We start from the raw sequence: 27,343 nt of genomic DNA on the forward strand, positions 1-27,343 counted from the left end.
TCAGAACAAGGGAAATGCTTTACCACTGGATTTATTGACGGTTCTGTTGGTGATTATCAAGGGGATCGCTTCATGTCCCACCACACAGGAGTAAGAAGCGCCGCTGGCCCATACCTCGGCTGCAATGGATAGCAGGCTGTACATGAAGAAGGAGCTGCTGCCGTTCTCCTCCATCACCTCGGTGTTCTTGTAGTTGCCGGAATCCACCGGCTTGTCATTGACGGTCCATTTGATGAAGATCTCTCGGGGGGAGAAACCTCTCACTAAACAGGTGAGGCTGACCAACCTCTGAGCGGAGACTTCTTCTGCTGAGGGCAGGAGGACAGACACGGCTGGTTCCCGCGGATCTTTCGCTGTAGAACAGTTACAATAAAGACCAATGAACTGGATAGTTCCAGAGACAATGGGGGAATTTCAACCCAATACAGCGGGCGGGTTTTGGGCGTGAAGGTTGTTAAATTGGTAAAAATTAGAATCCCGACCTCAACTCGCTCACTTCCGGTTGTAATATTATATTTGAGTAATATATTTAAATGAGACTTGAATCCTCTATTTTAACCACCATTTGGTGTTTAACAGTCGCTGGTCCGGTTTGACACACTGTGTAAATCTCAGCAGTTACAGCAAGGTGGAGATTGCTGCTCCCAGGTGGTAATTGCCCTTACACCTACGTCCTGGATCCAGGGTCCCTGCCTAACCCACCCCCCGCGATCCACGACCTCCTCACTCGGCTTCCAATCCTCCCGTTCTCACTGGTGGCCTGTAAGACCAACGCCCACAACTCGCCTTCCTCATTTAAATTCAGCCAATTTCCGGTGGTTAGATGTGAGAGAAATGGACTCCGCATTGAATTTTGACGCTTTTCCTTTTCCCCTCTGTTGCCTCTCTGGTTTTCCATCCCTTATCCGATTTTCTATGTTTCTATGTTTCTATGTAATCTTTCTCTCTGAAATCTTGAAGCATTGGACTGGAAAATGACAAAGAATTTAATGCACAGAACGAGGAGATTTGGCTAACTGGTCTATGCCGGTGTTTATGATCCAAACAAGCCTCCTCCGAGCCCACTTCATCTAAACCTAATAATATACCCTTCTATTTCTTTCTCGCTCATGGACTTATCCAGTTTCCCCTAAAATACATAATGTCAGGTCCCAGAGTGCTGAGTTGGTGGAATTACCAACCTGAATGATCAGAGTAGCCATTAAACACTTTATATAATCAATTGGCCCTTGCACACGCATCGAAATTGTCGCAGTGTCTCACTTATTGCAACAATCTCCCCGCTCACCCTTTTCCTTGTGGATGGAATCTCTGAGAGGAGTCGGCATATCCTGATGGCTCACCACGCAGTAGAACTTATCCCCACTCAGCCAGTCTTGTGTCGAGATGTTTAAGTTGCTGATCACACTGTTGGGATCCTCTCCGGGTTGGACGGCAATCACTGATTTTAAAGTCTTGTTTTTTCGGGTCCAGGTCACGGTGAGCCCATAAGGAGCATCAGACACGACGTAGGTTAAGGTCATCGTCGCCTCCAGTAAAACCTGTTCCAGTGACGGTGGGCGAAGAGTGATTTTTAATCGCTGCATGGGACATCCACTGCGAAACAGGAATGAAAGTCAGGAAAAGCCGCATCTTCAGAATCAGGACACCAATAATTAGCCTTAACTCTTTCAAGGGGAATAACTCACTTTTGAGATATCAACCTCTCGCTATTGCTTGAACACCGTCGTTATGGAAGGACAATGAATTGGCAACGATTCCGGGAGGTCTGTAATATTTCCTGTGTATTTGAGCCAGAGCCACCTGTAATGGGCTGTGAAGCAAATACCTGGCGTAAAATGGGAATACATTGGGACGCAATTGTGATGGGCATTGAATATCGCTCTTCCTGAAATCCCTTGCTCCTTTACGCCCGTCTATAGATTCTTGCACCCAAGTGCATCTCCACTGGTTATAATAGCTGAAGCCCGAATATCCCCAAGTTCAAGAGGTCTACACCAGCATTAAAGTGGTTCAAAACCAGTGTCAAATTAATTTCAGGATTTATGGGACAACAGTAAACAAAGTTAAGTTTCTAGTCTCTTGCTGCTATTTTTGTTGCGATGAAAATGTGCAGGAACCAGTCACATCCGCCGTCACAGGAGAAGGGCAAGGTCCGGATAATGGAGTTGCAAGGAATCTTTTGTGGTGGGGCATCATTTGTAATGATGTGAGGTAGTTTGTTAATATCTGTAATTACTGAACATTTATCATGTCTGGTGAGAGAGATTCAGAAAGCACTATGACCTCAGGGCATTAATAGCAACATAGGAACAGGAGAAGGCCATTCAGCCCATCCATCCTGTCCCGCCATCCAGTTAGATCATGGCTCATCAACACTGAACACCATCTTCACGCCTTGGTTATGTAACCCATGATAACCTTGCCGAACAAAAATCTATCAATTTCAGTTTTCAACTTTTCAATTGAAAGCAAGTGTCAGCAGCTTTTGGGGAGGGAAATCCCGACTTGCACTATTCTTCCTGTGAGAAAATCCTTTCTGACATCACCTCTGCACGGCCTAACTCTAATGTTAAGGTTCTGCTATTTGTTCTGGACTCTCCCATCAAACTAAATAAATGTTTCTATATCTACTCGATCAATTCCATTTGTCATCTGAAACACCTCAATTGGATCATCTCTTAACGTACTATACTCGCCACCTGATCATTTTACATTATTAGCCCCGGTATAATTAGGGTAAACCTGCAGTTTAGCACCTCCACGTATATATTTCCTGAGGTGCGGAGCGCAGAATTGGGCTCAGTACTCTGAATAGGGTAGATGCCCATTCTTGCAGTGGGTTCCTGGCCAGTTATCAGTAAAGGATTCGAGACTCCTAATGCCATTTCGTATATGATCAGCCAACTCAGGATAAACCTGAGACTAAGGACACTTCACTCACTGCCTGACACCAGAGCAAGGGGAAAGCTTTTTTGGCGAGGTTAATATACCCTGAGCAATGAGGAATCCTGAACCAGAAGATCGTGGGTTAAAGTCCCACTCCAGATATTTGATCAAAATATGTAAGCTGAGTCTCTCAGTGCAGTACTGGGGGCGTGGTGCATTGTCGGAGGTGCCGTCTGTCGGATCATGTGTTAAACCAAGAATCCGTCTAACCTCTCAGGTGGAGGTAAAAGTTCCCCTGGAATTATTTCAATGGAAAGCAGAGGAGTTCTCCCTGGTAGCCTTGGAATATTAATCCCTCAAGAAATAACACTAAACAAAACAAATGGTCATTATCACACTGCTGTTTGTGGGAGCTTGCTGTGCACTAACTGACTGCCGCACTTAGTACATTACAACTGTGACCACATTTCACAACTGAATTCATTGCCTGGCAAGCGCTTTGGTTCAGTCTGTCGTCGCTGAAGGCGCTGTATAAAGGCAAAATTGTATTGCAAGAATACACAAACTGCATGATTGGCAATTAAGAATATTCCTCTGCTTTCTACTAATTTCAATAAAAGTACTGACTGAGATCAGCGCTCAGAATGGTCTGGAACCTCCCTGGATTGTGCCTCTTACCCTGAGATCTGCTGAAGTTACGGCTTTGTGCGCCCCCTTCATGAGTGACCTGGCAGGTGTAGACCGAGCCGGTGAACCATTCCCTGGCGGGGAGTGTCAGCCGACTGGCCGTCAAAACTTTTCGGTTCATCTCAAAGGTGGGAGAGGTGATGAAGCCCGTATCCAGGAGTTGTCCACTCTTCAGCCAATTCAAGGTCATGACTTTGGCCTTAATTCGATGATTGAACACATGGCGCTTGCATATCTGCTGCTGATGATTTGTTCAGTGGAGCTTAGCAAGAGGAGAACAATTGGAGGAACGATGATCCGTTCAGGACCTTCACGAGAAGGCATTTTATTGACATTGCTTGCAAAATAAATGATTAAGAAATGCAAAGTGTCCTTATATTTTAACTAGTTCTTTGCTGTCTGATTCACACTAACCTGACATTTGCAGAGAGCAAAATTGTGCACAGTATACTCAGTGTAATATGCAGACCAGAACTGTGCATAATATTCTAAGTGCGATATGGGGATCAGAACTATGCACAGTATTCTAAGTGTGATATGGAGAGCAGAGCTGTGCATACTATTCTAAGTATGATAAGGAGACCAGAACTTTACACCGTATTCTAAGTATGAGATGGAAACCAGAATTGTAAACAATATTCTAAATGTGATAAGGAAACTAGAACTGTGCACAGTATATTCTAAGTATTATATGGAGACCAGAACTATGCACAGTACTCTAAGTGTTGTCTAACCAAGTTTCTTTACAAGTTGAACATAACTTCTCACCTTATCACAGTTTGCCCTGTATCCCACATCATTAACCTGACATTGTGATGTTCCACATCGACCCACCACGTCGAACCTCGCAGCAGATTGTGCTGCTCCCCACCTCGGACTCTGTGATGGTTAACTGGCTGCTCAGGGTGTAGGTTCCTTTCTTTTAGAGCAATGACGGGTAGGTCTTCAATCCAGTGGTGATCGGCCCTTTATCTTCCTCCCAGAAAAGGCTGATGATGTCAGGGGAGTAGTCCATCACCAAACAGCCCTACGTGATGGAGCCATCGGTGCTGGGTTGTTCACAGGAGGAGAGCAGTGTGTAGAGGGTGGGGGGAGACCGTGTTACTGGGAAGGAATGGCCTATTGAACAAGTTAGACTCTGTAATCCCTGCTTATAAAAGAAATAAATAAATCGAAATTTGACTGCAGAATAAACTAATTCCACCGTTTCTCCATCAAAGACTACACAGGCATTTGAGCTTCTGTCAGTTCTATCGTAAGCACCTGTCAATGCGCTGGTCAGGAAAGCACCTCTCTATCACCGAGCTCTATCACATTACACAACAAGAACCTTTACACAACTCGCCAATAAAGAAGCCTTCATTGGATCATACAATAGCAGAACAGAGACGTGTTCCTGTTATTTCGGCCTGCATTTATTTCTCAATCAGCACCATTTCTTGTCCTTTATTTAATTGCAGTTTGGGGAAATTTGCTCTGTGCACATTGCCTGAGGTGTATCCCGACAAAACAACAGTGACTACTTCAAAGTAACAGCGGAATTCCTGCTTAGGACGTTAGCAAAAAACCCTCCAAACTTGGCTACCACATAATTCAACAGGTAGCATTTCCATAGTCTAGTTTCTAAGATGCAAGTTGCTGATGAACCGCGATTGAATCGAATTTCTCCCTTATTTTCTCAGCATTTGAGGGAGAGCGATGTCCTTCAGCGCACTGTGACCTGAGCTCTATTCCATCCTATTGAATGCACGTCTCTTGAGTAGCCTGCTTCCTGCCACTCAATTAATAATCTGAATAAAATACCATTCCAAAATCCGGTTAATTGGAAGTTACTCCTTAAATGGCCCGTTTCAATTCCCATTGTTGTTCTTGTTATATAACAATGACATGGACTTGGTTACAGGGAATACAATTTCGAAGTTCAAAAATGATGCAAAACCTGGTAACGTAGCCTATAGTGAGCATGAAAGCAGCCGATTCTATGAGGAGACAGATGGACCAGTGAAACAGGCTGGGACATGGCAATTGCAATTAAATGCGAATCATTGAGAAGCGATGCACATTAGGTGGAAGTTGGAGAGGCAGTATAATCTAAATAGTATTGTTTTGAGGGGATGCACGAATAGAGAGATCTGGATGTACATATTCACACATCTTTGAAGGGGGCAGGGCAAACTGGTAAGGCTGTTAGGAAAGCGTATGGGATACTTGACTTTGTAAAAGGGGCATTGACTACAAAAACAAGGCGGTTATGCTAAACTTACAGATCACGTGTTAGGCCTCAGCTGGACTAGCATACAGTTTTGTCACCACAATGTAGGAAGGATGTCAAGCCCTTGGGGAGTGTAGAGGGGAGGCTTTTACCTGGATGATGCCAGGGATGGGGTCTTCAGTTATGTGGAGAGATTGGAGAAGCTAGAATATTCTCCTTAGAGCAGAGGTGAAGAGGAGACCTAAGAGAGATATTCAACATTATGTCAGGTTTTGATATACTAAGTCGGGAGAAATTGTTCCGCTGGAAAGTAGATGGGTAACCAAATGTCACAGGTTTAAAATAATTGTGAAAAGATCAGAAGGTGAAATTAAGGTGATTTTTTTCACACAGAGGGTTGGTAATTTCAGGAATGCTCCAGGCAGTATCTCCTGTACGTCAGGAGGACTCATTTGCACGTTTACAATGAAAACTCTGGGGAGTTGGACTAAATAGGACAGCTCTTTCAGAGCCGGCACAAGCACGATGCCTGAATGGCCTCTTCCAATGCTGTGAGATGCTATCAGTCTACACGAGTGAGAGGGAACAGTTCTTCTAGATTTCATGGAAGGACACACTTCATATTTTGGACACCTCTACCAGATCTATTTTTATTGTTCATTATAATGAAAGAGGATATTTAAAATAAAAGGATCTTATAAATATGACGCAAATTAGTCAATCGCTTGCTGTTAGAAAGGCTTAGATTCATTGCGAATGATGACTTATTGCAGGTTGACTCTCTCTCTTTAAATGTTTCACAGAATTGCAGCTCAGTGACTGTGTGCCTTGTGTTGTGACCCAGGCCAATAGTGCATCTCGTCACAGTTTGTCCCTGGCTTTAATCTTCTCAGGAAGAATTGGACAACATAATTTTTCTAAACATGAGCTCCCCATGACGGTTATTTGAAGTGGGAGTCTGGATATTCTCTATTTTAATTGTGGAAATTACTTGTAACCTGCCATCAGATCAGAACAGGCGCTGCTTTCTGGAGCGTTATTCACTTCCTGAAACTGTTTGTTCTGAAAGTGAGCTGAGGATCAGGCCAATCATGTTCATTAGTAATCTGGTGCTGAAAATGTTCAAACATTAATAACTCATTAAAAATTGGGCATTTTTTCAGAAAGAATATAAACATCAAAGAATGTGCGCTTTTTAATCTGGGCAATGGGACGAATTATTGTCTATATCTGGCACAAGCAGTTTATCTGCTATCTGTTAGTCGCAGATAACGGTGCCTAGAACACTGCCTGACCAAGCTCTCTCAGGTCAGATACAGCACGGATAAGAGAGCAAAGCTCCCGCTATGCTGCCATGTGGGTCAGGACAGGTATAGCAAGTGTTGCACACAGAGTAATATGTTATCTATACTATCCCGTCAAACATTCCCAGCTCAAGTACTGCAGAGATGTGCTAGGAAATGTCTCCCCATAAAATGCGTTATCAAATTGACCGATTAATTAAGCGCAATTATGACGAGTACAATGAAAAGCTTCCAATACACTGTCCCATTAAAGCGCACCACCCCTCCAAAGCTCTGATTAAATAGAAGATCATTCTATATTGAAGGACCCAATTAAGTTCCACGTCCTTGTAAAGAAAAGGTTAAAGACTGATTAAAGCTATCTCTGCAATGTCCCATCAAGCACTGCCACATAAGATAACGCACGGGTTAGTTCCAGAGTAAAGCTGTCATATCAAACACTGTCAGAACAGGTACAACCGGGTTAGAAACTGATTAAAGCTCCTTCGACTGTCTCCCAGTGGTGTTTCGGAACTGCTCCTTCTAACTGTCACAATCTGGGTTATGATCTCATTTCTACGGCGACTCCTCAACCTTAAAGTCAATCTTTCACGTTTCTCACATATACAAGTTTCTTAAATAACTGAATTAAATGACACTCCCCGCTATACAGGATCACAACCCAGAAGGTTTACAACCCGTCAGGAGGACTCCTGATTCTCACACAGTGAGCAGACGCACAGAAACAGAACAGACACAAACGGTACAACAAGGGTGCTCCAGGCAGAGAGAGACCAGTTCAATCTGTTAATTTCAATGAAGCTGTTTGATTTCTAGTTTATTTCTTGTCAATTTCCAACCACCTCAACGCTGCAGATTCTTCGAAATTTATCTGATATTAATTTGAGAGACTCTTCAACATCCAGCCATTTCCCCATCACTGTCAGCTATCTTGTAAACCGTGTAACAATTAACTTCCCTGAAAGCAAGTATCTGGAAATAATTCACATTCCACGGGAATTTGCTGCCTGTCACACGGGACTCGGTGACAGAGTAAGAATGTCACCATCCAGGAGACATATCCAGCGATACCTAATCACCCACTGATGTTATATGTTTTCATCAGTAAATATAACCTATAAAATCATCGCGGAAAAACAGGAAATTAATTCACTAAAATCTGCTGCGACACCTTGTCGAACTCAGCACAGCCGAGTTATAAATGTATTGTTTTCTAAATTAATTTATGAATGAATTAAACATTATCTCCAACCCTTGAAATTTTGCAATAATTGTAATACTGACCAGTATGCAACACAATTGTAAGGGCTCGCTTATCTATTAATGAATTAGCACTGATGTTACATTCTAATTTAATGTTCATGTTAGCTGAATATTGAAAATAATCTGAGTGCCAGTCTGGCCCTTCCTCCTCAGAAGTATACCTACCTGGAACTTTTGAAATTAAATTAACGTGCTTGAATTTCAGCCATACAAATACAAATAAATTATTAATAATTTTAAAACCTTTTTCTGGCTGATAACTTGTGATATATTATGGTTTACTTAACTTACCATAACAATTCATCAATATTAAAATATTAAGCAGCATATTAATGCATAACTACTCAGACAAACACCTTATTTTTACTGAAATGGAATCAAATTTGAATAATTGACAATAATCAAGCAATTCTACTAATGTCCCGCTCTCGACCGACACCTTTTTAAACTCTGCATGTTTCTAATGTAGCATAAACTGCATCTATTCACAGAGAATATTTCACATGATGGAATTGGGGGTGGACTAATTTAAATAGTTCTCTGTCCAGCCGGGGTCACAACTCCGATGGGCTGTAAACCGCTTGTTTAATAATGCTGGAATCTCGAGCTGAAATATTCTCCTCAATCTTAAACCCCAAAAATGTAAATCTCCTCTGTCTTCCTTCTTTGTGTCTCAGCTTCCTGTCTTACTCCCTTGCTCCTGATGTGTCACTAGTTATTCTCAGGATTGTGACTACAAATCTTATTTACAACGCATTAGTCTTGTGGCTAATTTTTTCTGGCAGGTATAGGGCTGATTAATTTATGCTCACAGGTAACATTTCATTCTGCACATTGTCAAATAACAACATTACTTTTGTCCCAAGTTTAACTACCACGCAATTTCCCAAGCTAAATTCCCCTGGTTTACAATATTCAGGTAACATTTTTTACACACTTATCTTGTGGCTTCAAGACAAATGCTCCTGACACTTAGATGCCGCCCCCTAGAGGCTGCTTTACGTAGTTGTTGTACCCTCCGCTGTGGTTAAATGCTTCTGGGCCCCCTCGGGGCGGCCTTGTAGCTTGTCCTTGTAGAATCGGAAGGACGGTGATGATCACGATTATATTCTGTTGATAAAACACATCCTGGATAATCCAGGTTTTAGTTAGAGTCTTACCATTTCCATTTCAACCGGATTTTCCTTTCACTAGCCACTGTATTGGTTCTGCAATTGCTGTGGTTAGGCACAAAATTCCGACAATAGCTAACGAACTCCAGTACATTACAAACCCCTCAGACTGCTTTTGGTCGGGGCATAATCCTAATGTCCTCCTTCCTGTCATTGGACATGGTCCGAGTTCCTTGGGATATTTCGTGTCCCAGGTACTGTACCACAGCTTGTCCGATGTGTGCCTTTTTGGGATTTACTTTAAATCCTGCTTTCCGTTATCTCAAATATATTTTTCATAACTAGAACAGAGTCTAGCACGGAGGCTTTGATAGCTGCTTTCTGTTATCTCACATGTTCCAGTTTCAAAGCCTTTCCGTCTCAGTTTCTGTGGTTCTTCAACCACTGTATCTGAAGTCACAAGTTCAACTTATATTTTCCTTTGTGCTTAACTGCTAAAGCCTGCCGTTTTAACATTTAATTTTTTTTTAAATTCGTTTTACGCTTTCGCAGATAGCTCCCCACTTGCCCAGGAGTTTGACCTGATCCCTGAAGGTATTTATACATTGTTTTCAAACATTATAGTTTTATTTATTTTTTGTAAGAGAGCAGATTTAACTTTTTATTTTAAATGTATCTCATTTTGTTGTGTATTTACTAAAACAGTGGTACTTGAAATCTTCACAACAAAATTAACTCTTCACTGCTCCCATCCTAATTTCTGCTCCCCTTTTGTAGTATTTGTATTTATTGTTGAATTTTGAAATGTCAAATATGGTAATACTGTTTTTTAATCGGACTTATCATTTATGCTTATGGTGATTCACAGATCACAGAATGCAAAGTATTGTTTTGTAATTATGTACCTAACTTCTGTTTTAGAAGCTGAACATCAAAAACTCCAATCTTTTGCGCTGTAACTTCAATTTTGTGATACAGTATCTCATAAATTTAATCTTTTTAAGCTTCAGCTTCTGACGCAATATGTTAACTTTTATTAAAAGTCTTCCAAACCCAAGATTTTCCAATACAACCAAAATGTTTATCAAGGAGAATCACCAGAAATATCTCAAAATCCCAATTCAAATATGCCAATCTTTTATTTAAAAATCATATTACTGAGCTAGAAGCTTTCGCATCAAGATTTTACACAAAGAAATATGGGGGCGTACTTCCCCAGCCCGCAGCCTTGAGACACCCACGCAGGATTCTTTTTTTAAGGCATTACAATTTCCCTTCTCCATTCTTTATCTCATTCCTAGACTAAATGTATTGTCTTTCAAACAAATGTAATCAATGATTACATGTTTTCTTTTGACAAGTGAGCGTATCGAAAACATTTTTTTAAAACCATCGGGACCACACATTTTTTATCTTTTGCTCAACAAACCTATCCTTTGTGCATTTCCTAGCTCCATAATATATCATCTGAATAAATCCACACCTGGGTTTCTAAATTAAAATGTAATTCAATTCTATGTTCACACTTTCTTAAAACTTCCTTCATACAGGACAACACTGCAAAGGGCTAAAACAAATTCACTCTGTCTGAAAAAGTAGGTGGGGCCATAACAACAGACAGCTCTACCACTTTCTGGAGCAGGCTTTCAGACACCTGAAAAATTCATTAATTCCCACCTCAAATATTCCGCATTCAAAAATCACACAAGCACTTTCATTCAAAGACAGACATTCACAACAATCTCTCTTCATTCAACAAAGTTTATTGTTTGGCCGGCTCTATTTTTGTATCCATACTTCACTTAAGATAGTCACTAACAGTTTTTGTTATGGACTTCCGAAAAATATCTACTAAGCTACTCTTCTGGCACCCAATCAATACTTTATTTTCCTCAGATCCTAATCATAACCCTTTTAATGTGACATACAAATTTGGGCCAAATTCCTCTGTCCATTCCCTTCTGTCATCTATATCTATTTTTATACTTACATCTTGTTGTCTTGTGTCACTTTCTCTGTCCATCTCACCTTCGGGTATCTTTCTATTCATCTTTCCGGCTGTTAAAATTATCTTTTTCCCTTCATCATATCCTGCCTTAACCATCTTCATGACCTTTTCAGATTTATCTCTCAGAAACTCTTCTGGTAGTTTATACCTCAGCCCTCCAAGGGCCTTGGCAGATTCCTTTGCCATTTCATACATTGGGGCTTTTTCTCCAGTTCCTGTTTTACCATCTTTACTTAAGCAGAACTTTTTAAACCAAGGCTTTTTACCGAGTGCTGTTTTTCCGCCTTTACTTATGTGGAACTATTTACACTGAGGCTTTTTCCCCGATATCCCGTATACGTACTTATTGTACCGACATTTAGTGTATTTATTTACAGTGTCCTGACGCGCCCCTCAACTGGATTTACTGCTGCATGGACTCAAGCTCAGATTCGTTGGATCTCTGGTTACTTTGCGAGGAGAATTTCTCAAGGTAATTCTCTACTCACTCGTTATTCGGTTGGTTTGGCTTTTTGAGTCTAATCTGCCCGTCCAGTAGATCCTGTTGACTGTGCCACGTTGTTAGAGTTAACTTTCAAACCACCACTCGGAGTCCGTTAGCCTTAAAGTAAATGCAGTTTTAATTAATAAAAGATTCAAGCTGGAAGGGGAGCTATCCTTGAATGAATGCTCAGAGAAACTGCCAGAGACATCTTATTTTATACAGTTTCAGATTATAGCATTACGTAATTACGCAAGTTACAATTAATACGTGCTGATTGATTATTACATGATTATCTGGTAGTTTGCTTCCTCCAATCTGCCCTCTATATGTTTAATTAGTAAGTCAGGATACATGTTGTTATGAATCTTTTTATTTAACTTGTATCTTATTACAGAATTCAAATTCTATGTTAGCTGTGTCTGTGCCCAGCTCCCAAGGCCTTTGGTCTATGAATTGGAACATCTGCCCCTCTGCGGAAAGCATCCCACACATGCTTCTCACAGTCTGAAAAACAGGCTGTGGGATCCATTTTAAAAATCTGTTAACTCCATTTTAAAACATCTCAATTATTATTATTAATTGTAATTACAATTTGTGATCTGCCCTTTCAGTCTATTATGCGGTATCTAATCGAAGGCCTTTGGAAATCTAGATAAATTACATCTACTACATTACGTTAGTTTACGCTATCTGTTACTTCTTCGAAAAATTCAAAGAATTTGGTCAATTCAAGACTTTCCCTTTTCTTATCCATGCTGACTATTCATTTATGGTTTCTAGTTTTTCTTCCAATTTCTCCTTTAGTAGGGAATCCATTATTTTTCCTCCCAACGACGTTAAGTTGACTGGACTATAGTTCCTCAGACACGTTCTACCTCCCTTCTTAAAAATAGGTATTACATTAGGTATCTGCCAATCCTCCGGCACTGCACTTTATTCTACCTAAATATTAAATATGTTTATTAATGCCTCTGCTATCTCTTCCCTCGATGTAATTTGTCCGAATCCGGCATTTTATCCATTTTCGGTTTGATTAGTTTATATAATATTTTCCTCTTGTTATTTTAAATGCAGTTATTTCATTTCTAATATCATCCAATGTCATGTCCACCTGTGTTGACTCCCTGATAAATACTGATGCAAAGTAATTGTTTAATATTTCTTCCTATCTCTGCCTGTGGACAACCTTGTGAGCCACGTACCTTGGTATGTATTGTGGATTCCTCCTCGCAATCTTTATCCTTATCGTTGGGCAGGAGCTGTATCTCATTCTCAGTCTCTCCTCAGTTCTCGCTACACGGCACTCAATCAGCCACGGACTTTCCTGAACCTGCGTTTTTCTGTGCGATGTGACTGTTTTCTGGATGAAATCACTTATCATGTGTGTTTCAGAGTGTGTCGAGTTCGCACTCCAGCCCAATTACCCTGAGCCAGAGAGAATAAAGCAGAGAGAATAAAGCAGAGACAGATTTGATGTCCACAAACTCACACACATTAATGTCTCGAATCATTGCCTGCCCTGCCATCTTTAGTTATTTTTTATAAATTTATTTGCTTATTTACACACTGAATTAATTTAATTACTTAGTTTTTATTCAAATGGTTATTTATAATTATATTAATTAATTAGTAATTATAGTTAAATTATTAATTTAATAAAGTATTGTTATTGCTCCCAGGTCTTAGTGTGAACCAAGCTTCGAGAAAAAAGGTAATACTCACCAAACGTTCATCTACCTGCTGTATTTTGGAGGCCAAAGCAGCACCTCCTTCAACCACTGTTATCATACCAACTTTCACCAAATTCCGTTTAATATCACTGTGCAGAACACACTGTGAATCAGCAGTTAGTGTTTAGTTTTATACCTTTGGAGCCACACACAAGTTACAAGTGCTGTCTCAGCTCCATGCACATTGCTCGCAGTAATTAGCACATATTTAAGACTAACACTTACAGCTGACTGATAGTTAACTACCACTAAGAGGCAGTTTCTGCTAACTTCTGTATTTAAAGTTCTAAGTTCAATTCAAAACGTTAATCTAAATTTCCCTTCTTACAGCTAATACTCAGCTAGACTCACGTCGGACTTACCACTGAATCTCACTTTCTCTACGTTCCCAAGTTTACCACTCTCTTTGTGCATTCCGTTTAAGATCTGGATGTGGTGATAGAGTAAGTTTTGACATGTTCTGCTGGGCTGAAAGAGTCGGGGTGGGGAATGTCGCTCTGTAAATTTGCAGTCCACAGGCAGACGGGCTGCTAACTCCCAGCACCCCCAGGGAAACTTCAGGGGAACGCCTCAGACCAGTTTGCAGCCGCGAGCACCGAATGGCCTATTTCTGTGCTGCAGACATTAAGTAACTCTATGTAAAGTGATGTGTGAAGGAGAAGGGATGTCTGAAATGCGATTCTGGGTCAACCACAGACTAGGGCGTTGTCAGAAGGGCAGGTCTGTGATGTCACAATGCTCAGGCACAGTGTCATGCGAGTTTCCCCGCTTTATTACATCACACATACTGCAATACCTAGCAACAAAGCTCGTTACCACCCTCCCTGAACACTGCATATTATGGGCTATGTTTAACTCGGAGATTTTACAGAGAGTGAGGAGGAGCTGTTGTGTGTGGCGTGTTTGCGGGGATCACTTCATCCTGCAGATCACCGCATTGTTCAGGCAAACTTACAAAGGAACGTTATAGTGGTGAATGTCACTGGGGCATACTCCGTCTGCAGGAGACCCTTTAATCCCAAAGGTAGATTATCTGAAACAAGGATACGTCGCTATCACCAGGCGTTGGGGCTGCTCAGGTTAAACCCCATTGGGAGAAAAACATAAGGAGCCTGGAAAAGGATGAAAGCACTGACCTTTGAGCCTTTGAAACCTTCCCTCCCTGGCTGTTGTTTGGTCCCAGGCCATTTCCATCCAGCTTTCCCTGGGAGTGCTGGGGACTGAGCGGCCCGCCCGTGGACTGTGCAGTAACAGAGCCACCTTCCCCGTGCTGCTCCCTTTGGGTAAACACATCCGACACGAGCCTGGCGGTCGGGAGCTTTATAAACCCGTCCCAGGCCGCAGCAGACGTCTTAGCGGGGATAAAACCTGCAGGAGTCCAGCGGGACTGATCTCCGTGGACTTCCCCACCACTATCATTTTTGTTAGTCGCTGAATCCGCGCGGTGAAAGATGAAAACAGGCCTCACTGTGTGTGTATAACAGAGATGAGCGGATTGGGCAGAACACCCGCCCAAAACATTGTGTGATTCTTATTATTTAATACATTTAACAATTACAGTAAAGGGATATTTCACCACATTCTTCAACTCCTCTCTGAATTTCGTCTGGGTCACGACATAAATACATGTGTTGGTGCAGCAACTCAGGAGCTGAAGCATAAATCCCATTTCCAGTACATATTGAGGTAGATATACAGGAATAAAGTTTAACGAATACAATCGTTTAACCACAGAATATAACAGAAACACTGCCCATAAGAGGATAAAATTGCCGGATATAACAAACAGTAAAATGATGGATTTCCTTCGCTTCTCCATCTCTGGGTCACTGGGACTCTCCCCACTGCTGTGGGCCCGGAGTCTCCTGCGGGCTCTGCTCGACACTAAAACGTGTCTGACAGTTAAAGTATTGAGCAGAAGGATCAGAACAAATGGAATAAACGGTGTTATAATATAATGAAGGAATTCAATTACTGCCCATGATAGTGACTCAGAGACTTCCCATCTAACAATACAAAACCAGGGACTATTGGAAATATTATACACACCTCCATACATAAAGTACCAGAAAGTGTTCTTTACACAGAACAGCACACTCACTGTTCCCACAACCACAGTCGCCGTTTTCTCGGTGCAATATTTGGTTTTGAGCTTCTGACAACAAATGGCTATACATCGATCAAAGGTAAAAGCAACTGTGAACCAGACGGAACAGTCTGTGACTGCGTAAAGCAGGATGGCATGGATATTACACACTTTACTCTTCCACATGAACTCAAACGCGGTCCAATAAAGAATAGAAATCTGCCTGGATATCAGGTCGAGGATAACGACCAGTAGATCCGCCGCTGCCATTGCCACCAGGTAACGGCTGACACACTTGGAGAGACCGCACCTTCCTCGAGACAGGACTATTATCGTCACGAAGTTCACTGTAAGAAAGAGAAAAACAGGGAATTTATATTTCAGATTGAGAGCAACAACAGCTGTCTCAAAGAATTATGTGTGAAATGTGTCAGGATTAAATGAACCAGCCAATGGGACGTGTGGTGTGTGGGTCAGGACTGATTACACCAGCGGATGGGTCGTGTGGTGTTTGGCACAGTTACTGAAATAACCAATATATGGGACGTGTTGTTGTCGGGACAAGGACTGAATGTACCAATGGATGGGACGTGTGGGTGTTGGCTCTGGACTGAATGTATTAGTGGATGGGATGTTTGGGTGTTGTGACAGGGAGTGAGTGAAGCGGTGGATGTGATGTGTGGTTGCTGGGTCATGACTGAAAGAATATATGTGTTGGACTTTTGCCGGGATGTTAAAGCGCTGAATGAGACTAATATATAACGCCATATCCAAGTCAGAGTGAGCAATAATTCAGCACAAGAAGCCGCGAGTTTGTCAATAACCTGTGTCCATTGAGGGGAATAGAGTCATTGTCCAGGGATGGGAATGTAGTCTGGGGACAGCGAGGGGAATGGAATCTGTGTCCAGGGAGGAGAATGGAGTTGTGGGCCAAGGGAGGAATGGAGTCTGTGGCCAAGAAAAGGAATGGAGTCTGTACAGGGAGGGGAATGGAGTCTGTGGCCAAGGTGGGGAATGATGAAATTTGTTGCCAGAGAGGGGAATGGAGTCTTTGGCGAGATTATGGCGGTTGTGTCAAAGGCTGAAGAAGATGACTTGAATTGCATTATGTATCGAAATCAGAACCTTTCCAACCATTGTATTGAAAGTACACTTTGTAACTGGCTTAAGCTGACTTTCCAAGAATATTGCAAATAATCTTTAAAGAAGGGACTGTCGCTTTACAATAGACTAATGATGACCCATGTTGTATGATGTCACAGAGGATTTTCGAACGTGTCTGTTTACAGCTGGAACAATGTCAATCTGCTGCTTTTCACCTGGTGTGAGAAAGTTACAGACTTCCAGTTGACAGAGAAAGTTTGAGACTGGAAATATCAAAATATTTCACAATATCGTGCTACATTTTGAATAGTTGCTACCGTGCGGCCCACACCGAGATCTCCTGAACTGTGGCTGAACAAGGGAAATAAATCAATTCAAGCACAACTGAACAAACATTTTACTGAGTTTGTATTGCAGTTTTAACCCTGTCCTGACCATCTGGAATTAGTGACTGTGAGGCAGAGCGGGAGGCGGTGGAAATTACGACAACTGTCTATAGCTGAATCATTAGTGAATAATGTCTCATATCTCAGTGTATTTGTGAAGGATCTCTCAACGCTGATTTCCACAGAGCAGTGTCATTAACAATAACCAGCGGTCCTTAAAACACTTATTGCCGCTGAACACATATTTATTATCCAACACTGGGCATCAGTGCAGAAAGCTGACTGCAAGCTGTTCAATAATCTAATCGTTCACTAACATATCTTGTGTCAATAAAATCAAATTTCTGTCAAATCCTGTAAACCACGATCACTGGAAACAAGTTGCGGAAACAACACACTGTTTATTGAACTGGGAGCAGCGAGTCAGCAAATGATCAAACATTACATGACAGAAACTTCCGTGCATTGCCAGACACAGAAAACAGGTTTAAATTGTGAAAACAACACACTGTTCATTGAACTGGGATCAGCGAATCAGCAAATTATCAAACATTACATGACAGAAACTTCCGTGCATTGCCAGACACAGAAAACAGGTTTAAATTGTGAAAACAACATACTGTTCATTGAACTGGGAGCAGCAAATTAACAAATGATCAAACATTACATGACAGAAACCTCTTTTCATTGCCAGACTCAGAACAAGAGGTTGAAATTGAATACAATTAATAAGTAGAACTAAAGGACAAGGACAGAAAATACAGAGAAACATGGGTTACATAATTAATTGCAGATGAAGGACTCACCAGGAACACCAACAGCAGCGAGGAGCGGGTAATAAATACGTTCCACTTTTAAAAATGCCCACCGGATCCAAAGCTCAGTTGGAATCTCCCAGAACATGATTTGACTTTCTGTGACCTCCAATGAGCGCTGTTCGTTTTAGACAACAACTTCAGTCAAACATTGCTATACAGGCTGAAAAAAAATCCCTATTTATAGCCTGAGTGAACTCTCCAGTGAGACAATTAAACTGCACACTGAAGGATATTATTCACAGTCACTGAATAAACAAGTTGTCCGAACCTTTTCTTTGCATCACTTTCAATTGCAAAATATCTTAAAAGCAACGTGGCTTTGAGATCAAATAACTTTATCCAAATCCAAGCACTATTTGTAAAAGCAGAAATAGTTAATTCCACAGAATCACAGCATGCATATGAAGGGAGCAACTTTCATTTAGGGAGTTTATATTATTACTGAGATGTAAAATAACTCTGTAATTTCAGATTTTCAATTCACTTCTCGGGGTAACACAAGTGAAATAAAACAAATGGAAGGATAGATGCAGGCTAAGTAAAGGTCAGTAACATGCATGGGGACTGACAGTACAGTGCTAATTAAGGATACATGGGCACTGATAAAACAATGGTCAGTAAAGATATATGACGACTGATCACACAATGATCAGTAAGGATACATGGGGACTGATAATACAATGGTCAGTAAGGATACATGGGGACTGATAAGACAGTGGTCAGTAAAGATATATGACGACTGATCACACAATGATCAGTAAGGATACATGGGGACTGATAATACAATGGTCAGTAAGGGTACATGGGGACTGATAATACAATGGTCAGTAAGGGTACATGGGGAGGATAATACAGTGGTCAGTGAAGGTACATGAGCACTGATAATACAATGGTCAGTAAGGGTACATGAGGAGGATAATACAGTGGTCAGTGAAGGTACATGAGCACTGATAATACAATGGTCAGTAAGGGTACATGGTGACTGTTAATATAATGGCGAGTAAGGATACATGGGACTGATAATACAGTGGTCACTAAGTGTACATGCGGATGGATAATACAGTCGTCAATTAGGATACATGGGGACAGATAATACAATGGTCAGTAAGGGTACATTGGGAAGGATAATAAAATGGTCAGTAAGGGTACATGGTGACTGTTAATATAATGGTGAGTAAGGATATATGTATACAGATAATACAGAGGTCAGTAAGGATACATGGGGACAGATAATACAGTGGTCAGTAAGGGGACATGGGGCATATAATATATTGGTCAGTAAGGGTTCATGGGGACAGATAATACAGTGGTCCGTAAGGCCATATGGGGGCAGATAACATATTGGTCAGTAAGGGTACATGGGGACAGATAATACAATGGTCAGTTAGGATACATGTGTGCTGTTAATACAATGGTCAGTAAGGATTCATGGCGACCTATGCCATACAGATAGTCACACGCCATGCTATCGTTTATTTTCCTCAGAGCAGGGAATGTAGAGACTGGAGGTGAGGAAAGGCGATGAAAGGAGCAGAGAGGTGAGGAGGGGAGAAGAGAGAGGACAGGAGGCGGGAGGGGAGTAGGCGAGAGGAGATGAGTGTGGAGGAGAGGAGAGGAGGGGAATAGGAGAGCAGAGGGGAGGGGAGGAGATGCGTTGAGTGGATAAGACAGCAGAGCAGAGTAGAGGATAGGAGGTGAGAGGAGAGGTTGGAGGAGGAAAGAGAGAAGATGAGCAGGAAGGGGAGGAGGGTTTAGTGGAGGAGAGGATAGAGGAGAGGGGAAGTAGAGAGGAGAGCAGAGCAGAGATGAGTAGAGGAATGGAGAGGAGAGTTGATAAGAGGTAAGGAGAGGACAAGAGAGGAGAAAAGAGGGCAGAGGAGAAGATAGGAGATGGGAAGAGAGGAGAGGAGGGGAATGGAGATGAGAGTGTAGGGGAGATGGTAGGAGAGGAGAGTGGAATAGAGGTGGGGAGAAGGTAGGGGAGAGAAGAGAGATGAGAGGGGAGAGGAGGAGAGGAGCGGAACGCAGAAGGGAGGAATGGAGTGAAGTAGAGAGGGGAGAGAGGATGCGAGGGAAGGAGAGTAGAGCAGAGGAGAGGGGAAGGGCGGTGGGAGAGTAGAGGAGAGACCATCAGAGGAGAAGAGAGGAAGAGAGTAGGGAGAGCAGGGGCGAGAAGAGATGAGAAGGGAGGGGAGGAGAGGGGAGAAGAGAGGGGAAGTGGGGAGGAGAATGGAGGGGAGAAGAGCTGTGGAGAGTCGAGCAACGGAGAGGAGAGTAGAGGAGATGAGAGGAGAGGAGAGAAAAGAAGAAAAGGAGAGAGGAGGGTAGTAGATTAGAGGAGAGGAGAGGATGAGACATGGGACAAGAGAGGATAGTGGAGAAGAGGGCAGGAGAGGAAAGAAGAGTGGGTAGTGGAGAGGTGAGTAGAGGTGAATGGAAAAGAGGGGTGGTGAAGTTAGGGGAGAGGAGAGGAGAGAGAAGACAATGAATGAGAGGAGGAGGTGAAAAGAGGGTAGAGGAAAGGAGAGCAGATGGGAGGAGAGGGTAGGAGGGCAAGGAGAGGAGTGGAGAAGAGAGGAGTGGAGAGGGTACAGGAGAGCAGAGGGAACGAGAGGAGCGGGAAGGAGAAGAGAGGGGAGAACATCAGAGGACACAAGTTGAGGAGAGGAGTTAAAATGAAAGGGGAGAAGAGGTGAGACGGAGGGGAGAGGAGAAGAGGGGAGAATTTAGGGGAGCGGAGTAGAGATGATTGGAGTGGAGAGGAGAGTAGAGATAGAAGCGACTTGAAAACAGGGGGGAGGAGATGATAGGGGAGGAGAGGAGATGATTGGAAATGAGAGAGCAGAGGAGAGGAGATGAGAGGAGAATGGAGGAGAGGAAAGGGGAGGAGAAGAGGGTCGGGGTGAGGGGAGAATGGAATAGAGGCATGGAGAAGGTAGGCGAGAGGGGAGAAAATGAAGACATAAGAGAGTTGAGGAGAACAGCTGAAAGGGGAGGAGAGTTGTGGAAAGGCGGGGAGATGAGAGAGGAGAGAGGAGAGAACGGGAAAACAGGTGAGGAGAGAAGTGGAGAGGAGAGAGGAGGAGATGGGAGAAGGGATGAGCCGACTGGAGAGGATAGAGGAGGAGAGGGGAGAGGAGGAGAGAAGATGAAAGGAAAAGGAGGTGATCAGAGGAGAGAGGAGATGAGAGGAGTGTGGAGGAGAGGGGAGGCGAGAGTAGGAGAGTTGTGGAGAGGGGAGGAAAAGAGGGACGAGCGGAGAGAGGAGAGTAGAGATGAGCAGGGAGGGGACGAGAGTGTAGGGGAGGAGAGGTGAGAAGAAAGCAGAGCAGTGGAGAGTAGAGGAATGGAGAGCAGATGTGATGAGAGGAGAGGAGAGGAAATTGGAGTGAAGAGGGGAGGGGATTAGAGGAGAGGACTGGGCAGGGGGCAGGAGAGGGTAGGGGCGAGGGTAGGAGAGGAGAATAGAGTAGAGGAGGGGAGAATGCAGGGGAGAGGAGAGGAGACGAGCATAGGAGAGATGTGAGGAGAGAGGAGAGGAGAGGTGAGGGGTGAGGAGGGGAGGTGTTGGGGTAAAAAGGAGGCTTCTCTCCTTTAGGGTGGACTAACTGATGTACTTAAACGACATCTCGCCCAGCTTCCCACTGTATTACGACCAAGGAAGTAAACAAACGAAACCTCAGGTTTATTGGTTTTATTACGAGCAATGCACGGGAAGGTTCAATCTTGGATACTCTGAAATAGAAGGGTTTTCAAGCATAATTTTTACAGGTGTTGGAGAGGAGCTTTCCTCCTGAAAAATCATCGATAGTTCTATTGCTATTAGCGAAGTTACATTGATTTGTTGACTCTTATCAGACGGGCTGTGAGTGGTACATGCAACTGCCCATCTCTCATCTTTGTTTTGTTCCATTTTGCCCTCTACCCCAGTCTATCCGATGCCTGGTATGGTTGTCCTGGCTTCTTTATCTCTTCTCAGGGACTTGTAAAGAAAACTGCTGATTTTGGCTAAGGTTAAGCTATAATATACTGCGTATAAGTGTGTTACACCTTTATAAGCAAGTGTTTCATACATAGGTAATTGATAAGTTCACAACCTTCAGCATAATTCTGACCCCATATCTACAACCTTATTATTTATCCTTTACAATTCCCCCTAATGGCCCTTGGCTATATGCCCAAGATAGGCCATTTCGCAATTAATTCCACATGGGTGAGCTTCCAGGGGTGACCTTTTACTTGGGTAGTGCTACTTCCCGAGCTCCTGGACCTATCTGTTGGTTTTCCCATCAAGGTTATACTATGTAAGTCCTTTCTGCCAGACTGTCTGATTTCCCTTTCTTCAATGTTTTATCCATAGTACGGACTAGGGCCTGCCTCTTACGTCGGTTACAGCTTTTAAAGGATAATACTAGCAAGGTGAGTTCCCTTGCACTACAACCAGTACATTGAGTCCAGCATAGTTCGTGTATAAGTCCTTTCTAGCCAATACTTTCTCGGTGTTCGAATAATGCCCCGCCTGGGGTATCCTCTCTTTCTTCTATTTTTCCTCCACTTGGGGTCTTCTCTATTCTACCGAATTCCTGCCCTGCCTGGGGTATTCTCTATGTTGTCGAATGGCGTCCAATTCAGTCCAGTTTGTTTCTCGTTCAGTTGGAGTATTGGTTTTCCTTGTTGTCCGATGGCCTTCGCATAACTTCCTCAGGTAATGTCCATCATTGCCCCGTCGATCTTTCCTCCTTTAGCTCAGGGGTTGTAATAAACCCATTTATATCTGTCTCGTCAAGTGGAGTAAAGCAGAAGTCAATATCCATAATCGTGCATGAGGTGTTCCTTTCTTCATTTCAGTTGCCGTGATGCTCACACATCAATCTCCATATCCTCGTGAAACAGCGATAATTTTGTAGTCCTGTGTTAGTGGGGGTGATGCTCAAGGTGCACCCGTCCACTTGGTTATATCCACAGTCATCTTTGATCATTCGTAGTGGATCTCGACATAAAGCAACTTGGTTATTTTTATAACAATCTATATATGCTGAGACTCTTAGTACTGTTGTTCTCTTCAATTACATTTCTGGTTTGTCATCATACCACACGCGAGTTTGATTCCTATTTACTCCTACATTGTTTGATGTAGAGTATCTACCATTGTCACATCATACTGTCCTATAGATAATAAAAAATCTATTTAATGTGCGGTAACACAGCTGGCCTTTGGGACCCAAGCATGACTGTTTCTCTGCAACTCGCAGGCATGAGTCATGTTTTTGTCTAAGGTCCAGTTGGTAAATATATCGAGTGTTATCCAATCCGGCACCTTTCCATTCTGAAGCTTTTCAATGTTATGTTGTATTCCATTCAGCAACCATACTCCATATCCTACACATACTAGTTCTGTCTGTATGGTTTTACTTAAGTTCGTTTCTGCTCTATTCATTTATATTTCTGGCGTGGTCTCGCAATGTGTGGGCCAGTTTAATAATTCCCTTTCTGCGCCATTACCCAGTTGTGTCTGTAACTTTTCATGATCCTCATCCCTTTCCAGCAATCCCTGTAAGGTTTGTGTTTGGGCATTAACTCGATCATCTATCGTGTCTGGCTCTATAGGTTGCAACTCCCGCAACGTATCCCACCGTATACCATTTCTAGTATCCCTCTTTTTCCCCTGTCCCGTTTTTTACCTGACCCTCTTTCGACAATAAACTTCATGGTTTTGGATTCAGCGCCTTTAGTGCTCGAAGGATCATGTTTCTATACAGGCTTATACTGTTTAACCCGCAGATGTTGGGGTAGCTTTATTGTTTAATTTTAGGAATACAGTAATTATTTGCTGACGTACCCTGAAGTGTATCTTATCCTTGGTCTTCCTTATCAATTTCTCTTTTGCCCCAGTGTTCACAGTTGGACAGGTTTGTGGCGCTATGGGTGTGATGGTCGAGGCCCTGGTAATGCTCACTGTTGCTAAACTAGTGGATGGGGCCGTGTTGGTGGGTCTATCTCTGGAGATATCCCTCCACCACTATTCATAGATGTTAGTGAAATCTGCACCCCCTTCCCCTGGGGCAGTATGTTTGTCCCTCCTGATTATAAAACACACCGCGGTCTTATTCCCACTAATTATGGTTCTATATTATTGACACATCCCCGATGTTGTTTCGTTTCCTTGTAACGTTGTTTTATGCCCGTTATTTAACTCTACTGTTGCTCCGTCCGACACCATCAGTGTTTTTGATGTTTTATTAAACTAATGTCGCCCAAGTCCCTGTAATACAGGCCTTGCCATCCCTCAGTCTGTTGTCCCTAATATGAGGCTGCGTTACTCCACGTTATTTCCACGAGCTCTCGAGTCCTGCAAAAAGCAATATTTTCCAGTCGTCACTGGTTAGTTAGTGACCATGCTTTTTTAACTGGATCCAGTGTTTCCACTTGCCGATACTCCTTAAAAGTACCATAACTTACCATGATTACCTGATAGAGACCGATCCATTTGGATGTGATGCCGAACCTCTCTGAGGTAATCTCTTGACTGCCTATTTGGGGTGTTTGGTATTTCTGTTTCTTAGTGTCATTCTCTAAATCCATCACCAGCATCTGGATATCGAGCTTACCATGTTTGTTCTACCTGTATGGACATACCCGTGGTATAAATTTAATAGGCTCCCCTGGATGCATTCCGGGGCCACCACATTCCCATCTTTTCTCCATATCCCTTCGGTCCCTTGTTTGGCCATCTCTGCTTCACTCCTCCTGTTCCTGCGGAGTGGCCTCTCCCTGTACCTCAAGCATATTTACTTCCTCAGGCCCAATTGTACATGCTCTGCCTTGGGCTTCCCCGGCCAGTGTACCTGCCACTCACTTGGCTGCTTCATTTGTCCATGCATTCCCCTGTTCATACTGATCATTATTTTTTACGTGTGCTTTGATCTTTATTATCGCACACTCCTGGGGTAGGAAGGAGGCTTCCACTAGATGTTTCCCAATCTCTTCATGTTTAATCGGTCCTCCTCCTGAGGTCGTGTATCACCGTCTGCTCCAGGCTATCATATAATCATGCTCTACTCCGATAGCATATCGACTGTCTGTATAGATATTTACTCATTTTCCCCTCGCAAGCCTCAGAGCCTCAGTGAGAACCACTAATTCAACCACTTGAGCTGATAGATTCTCTTCTAACCGTCCTTACCCTTTGACCTGACCGCTGCTATCTACCACGGCCCATCCCGTCTGTGGTGTCCCATTGATATAGCGCCGAAACTCATCTAAATATAGATCCATGTCTGCCTCCTCAAGCAGGGTTTCACTTGCCTGACTACTTCCCTCATCTTCTGTTGTGCTACAATGATGCTCCTCTCCCTCTGCAATGATCCACCCTGCAGGCGTCTTTTATTATTGTTACCGTCCCATTGAGTGGGGCGGGGCGGGGGGTGGGGAGTGGCGGGAGAGGAGGGGGGTGAACATTATTTACCACCTCGCCATTTGTGCATCGAATACATTTTTAGCCTTCCAGTGTTAAGTAATTCTACTAAGGTACGCTGGGTTTGTAGAATAATGCACCCTGACATTATTATTGGTTCGTTAACTCTGATGGCCCAAGCCGCACAGTCGAGGGCAGCAACGCACCTGGACCGTCCTGCAGCTGCAGGTTGCGGTTTATCTGAGTAATATGCCACGGTCTATGCCTGTCTCCATGTAATTGAATCACTACCGCGTTATAATGATGGTTAATATGGTAGGTATAGATGGAAAAGGGCCTATTCTGGTCTGGTAGTCCCAGGGCTGGAGCACTTGTGAGAGTTTGTTTTAACCGCACACATGCAGTTTTTTGATCTAGGCCCCAGTTTACTGGCTCTTAGGAGGGTTGCCACCCTTTGACCTGTTTCTGTATAGGTTAGGCCACCTTGCCATATTCGGGAATAACATTTCTGCAGCAGTTGAATAGCCCAAGTACCTGCCTGACCCCTTTCACGGTTCCTGGTCTGGGGATTGATTGAAATGCTTCCTTACTGTCCTCCGGCATCTGTCTCTTCCTTTACGATATTATGTATCCCAGATATGTTACTTCGCTCCTTCCTTCCCCTACATCTACTGGATCCAAAATCCCTGACAAATTCGATGAAATATGCTCCGGCTGTTATTGAATCGCTGTGGTACCTTGGCCCATGTGTATTGTTTTCCCTTTACCGTGAAGACAACATTTCCTTGAGACTCTTTGTCTAAGGGGATGGTCCAAGTTCCATTTGTTATATCCAGCATGGTGAATATCTTATGATCTGGATCCAGGCCATTAATAACTGTGGCCGGATTTGCTACTATTGGGTGTTCTCCGGAAGTCACCTTATTCAGAGCGGTATAATCGATCGTCAATCGGTAAGACCTGTTGGGTTTCTTCATCAGCCACACTGGTGAATTAATGGAGGCTATTACATGTTTCAATACACTTTGCTCCTCTAATTCCTGCACTATCTGACAGACCGCTACCTCAGCTTCGGGTGTTAATTGGAACTGTCGGTGAGCTTTGTGTTCGGGTGCAGGAATTTTGATGGGTGTTATCTCTGCTAATCCATAATCTTGTTTGCATTGTGCCCACAGAGTCGGGTATAATTGGCACACGCTACCCCATACACCCTTTGTTTCCCACTCGGGTTGAATTATGGTTGTTCCGACCACTCGTTGCTGCTGGTGTCCCGGGTGTTCGAACTTAATTCGGTTTTCGTGCTTATCCCCCAAAATTATCCGGTTATGCTGAGGATCTATCAGTACCCCTATCTCCCTTAATGTATCGATGCCCAATATGTTGTCTTCTGTATTCTGACAGCACCAAAACTGAGCAGGTAGCATTACCCCTGTACTTCTAACAACAACATCTCACTTAGGGTTGTTTTCTGATATCCCGCACCCTCTATTTGTAATTGACGGTCCTATGGGTCAGGGGCAAATCTAAGTTGGTTATTGAGTGTTCTCGGGTTGGGGCAGTGGTACCAGTGGTGCTGGTACCTGTCTGAGCATGTCCATCAGATCTTCCCTGGTTAATGGTGTTCCCTTCTTTGCCTGTTGGTGGCCTCGCCTTCCTACGCCTCTCCCATTACTCCAGCAATCTTTGGCCAAATGTCCAAGTTTACCACAATTTTGACATCTCCCTTTAGAATTTCCGTAACTTCTGCTTTTTTGCGGGCAATCCCTACTGAAGTTGCCTTCCTGATTACAGTTTAAACATATCAGGTGAGCTGCGAGGGAGTGTGTCTCTTCCTCCTTCGTCTCGG

At 43.1% G+C, this 27,343-nt stretch overlaps 1 pseudogene; it reads right to left on the bottom strand.

The window, feature by feature from the left end:
• Positions 1-26,474, bottom strand: LOC139250478 (Ig heavy chain C region-like; annotated as a pseudogene).
• Positions 26,475-27,343: the final 869 nt, after the last annotated feature.

The sequence above is a fragment of the Pristiophorus japonicus genome, unplaced genomic scaffold, assembly GCF_044704955.1.
Source record: "Pristiophorus japonicus isolate sPriJap1 unplaced genomic scaffold, sPriJap1.hap1 HAP1_SCAFFOLD_382, whole genome shotgun sequence".
NCBI lineage: Eukaryota > Metazoa > Chordata > Chondrichthyes > Pristiophoridae > Pristiophorus > Pristiophorus japonicus.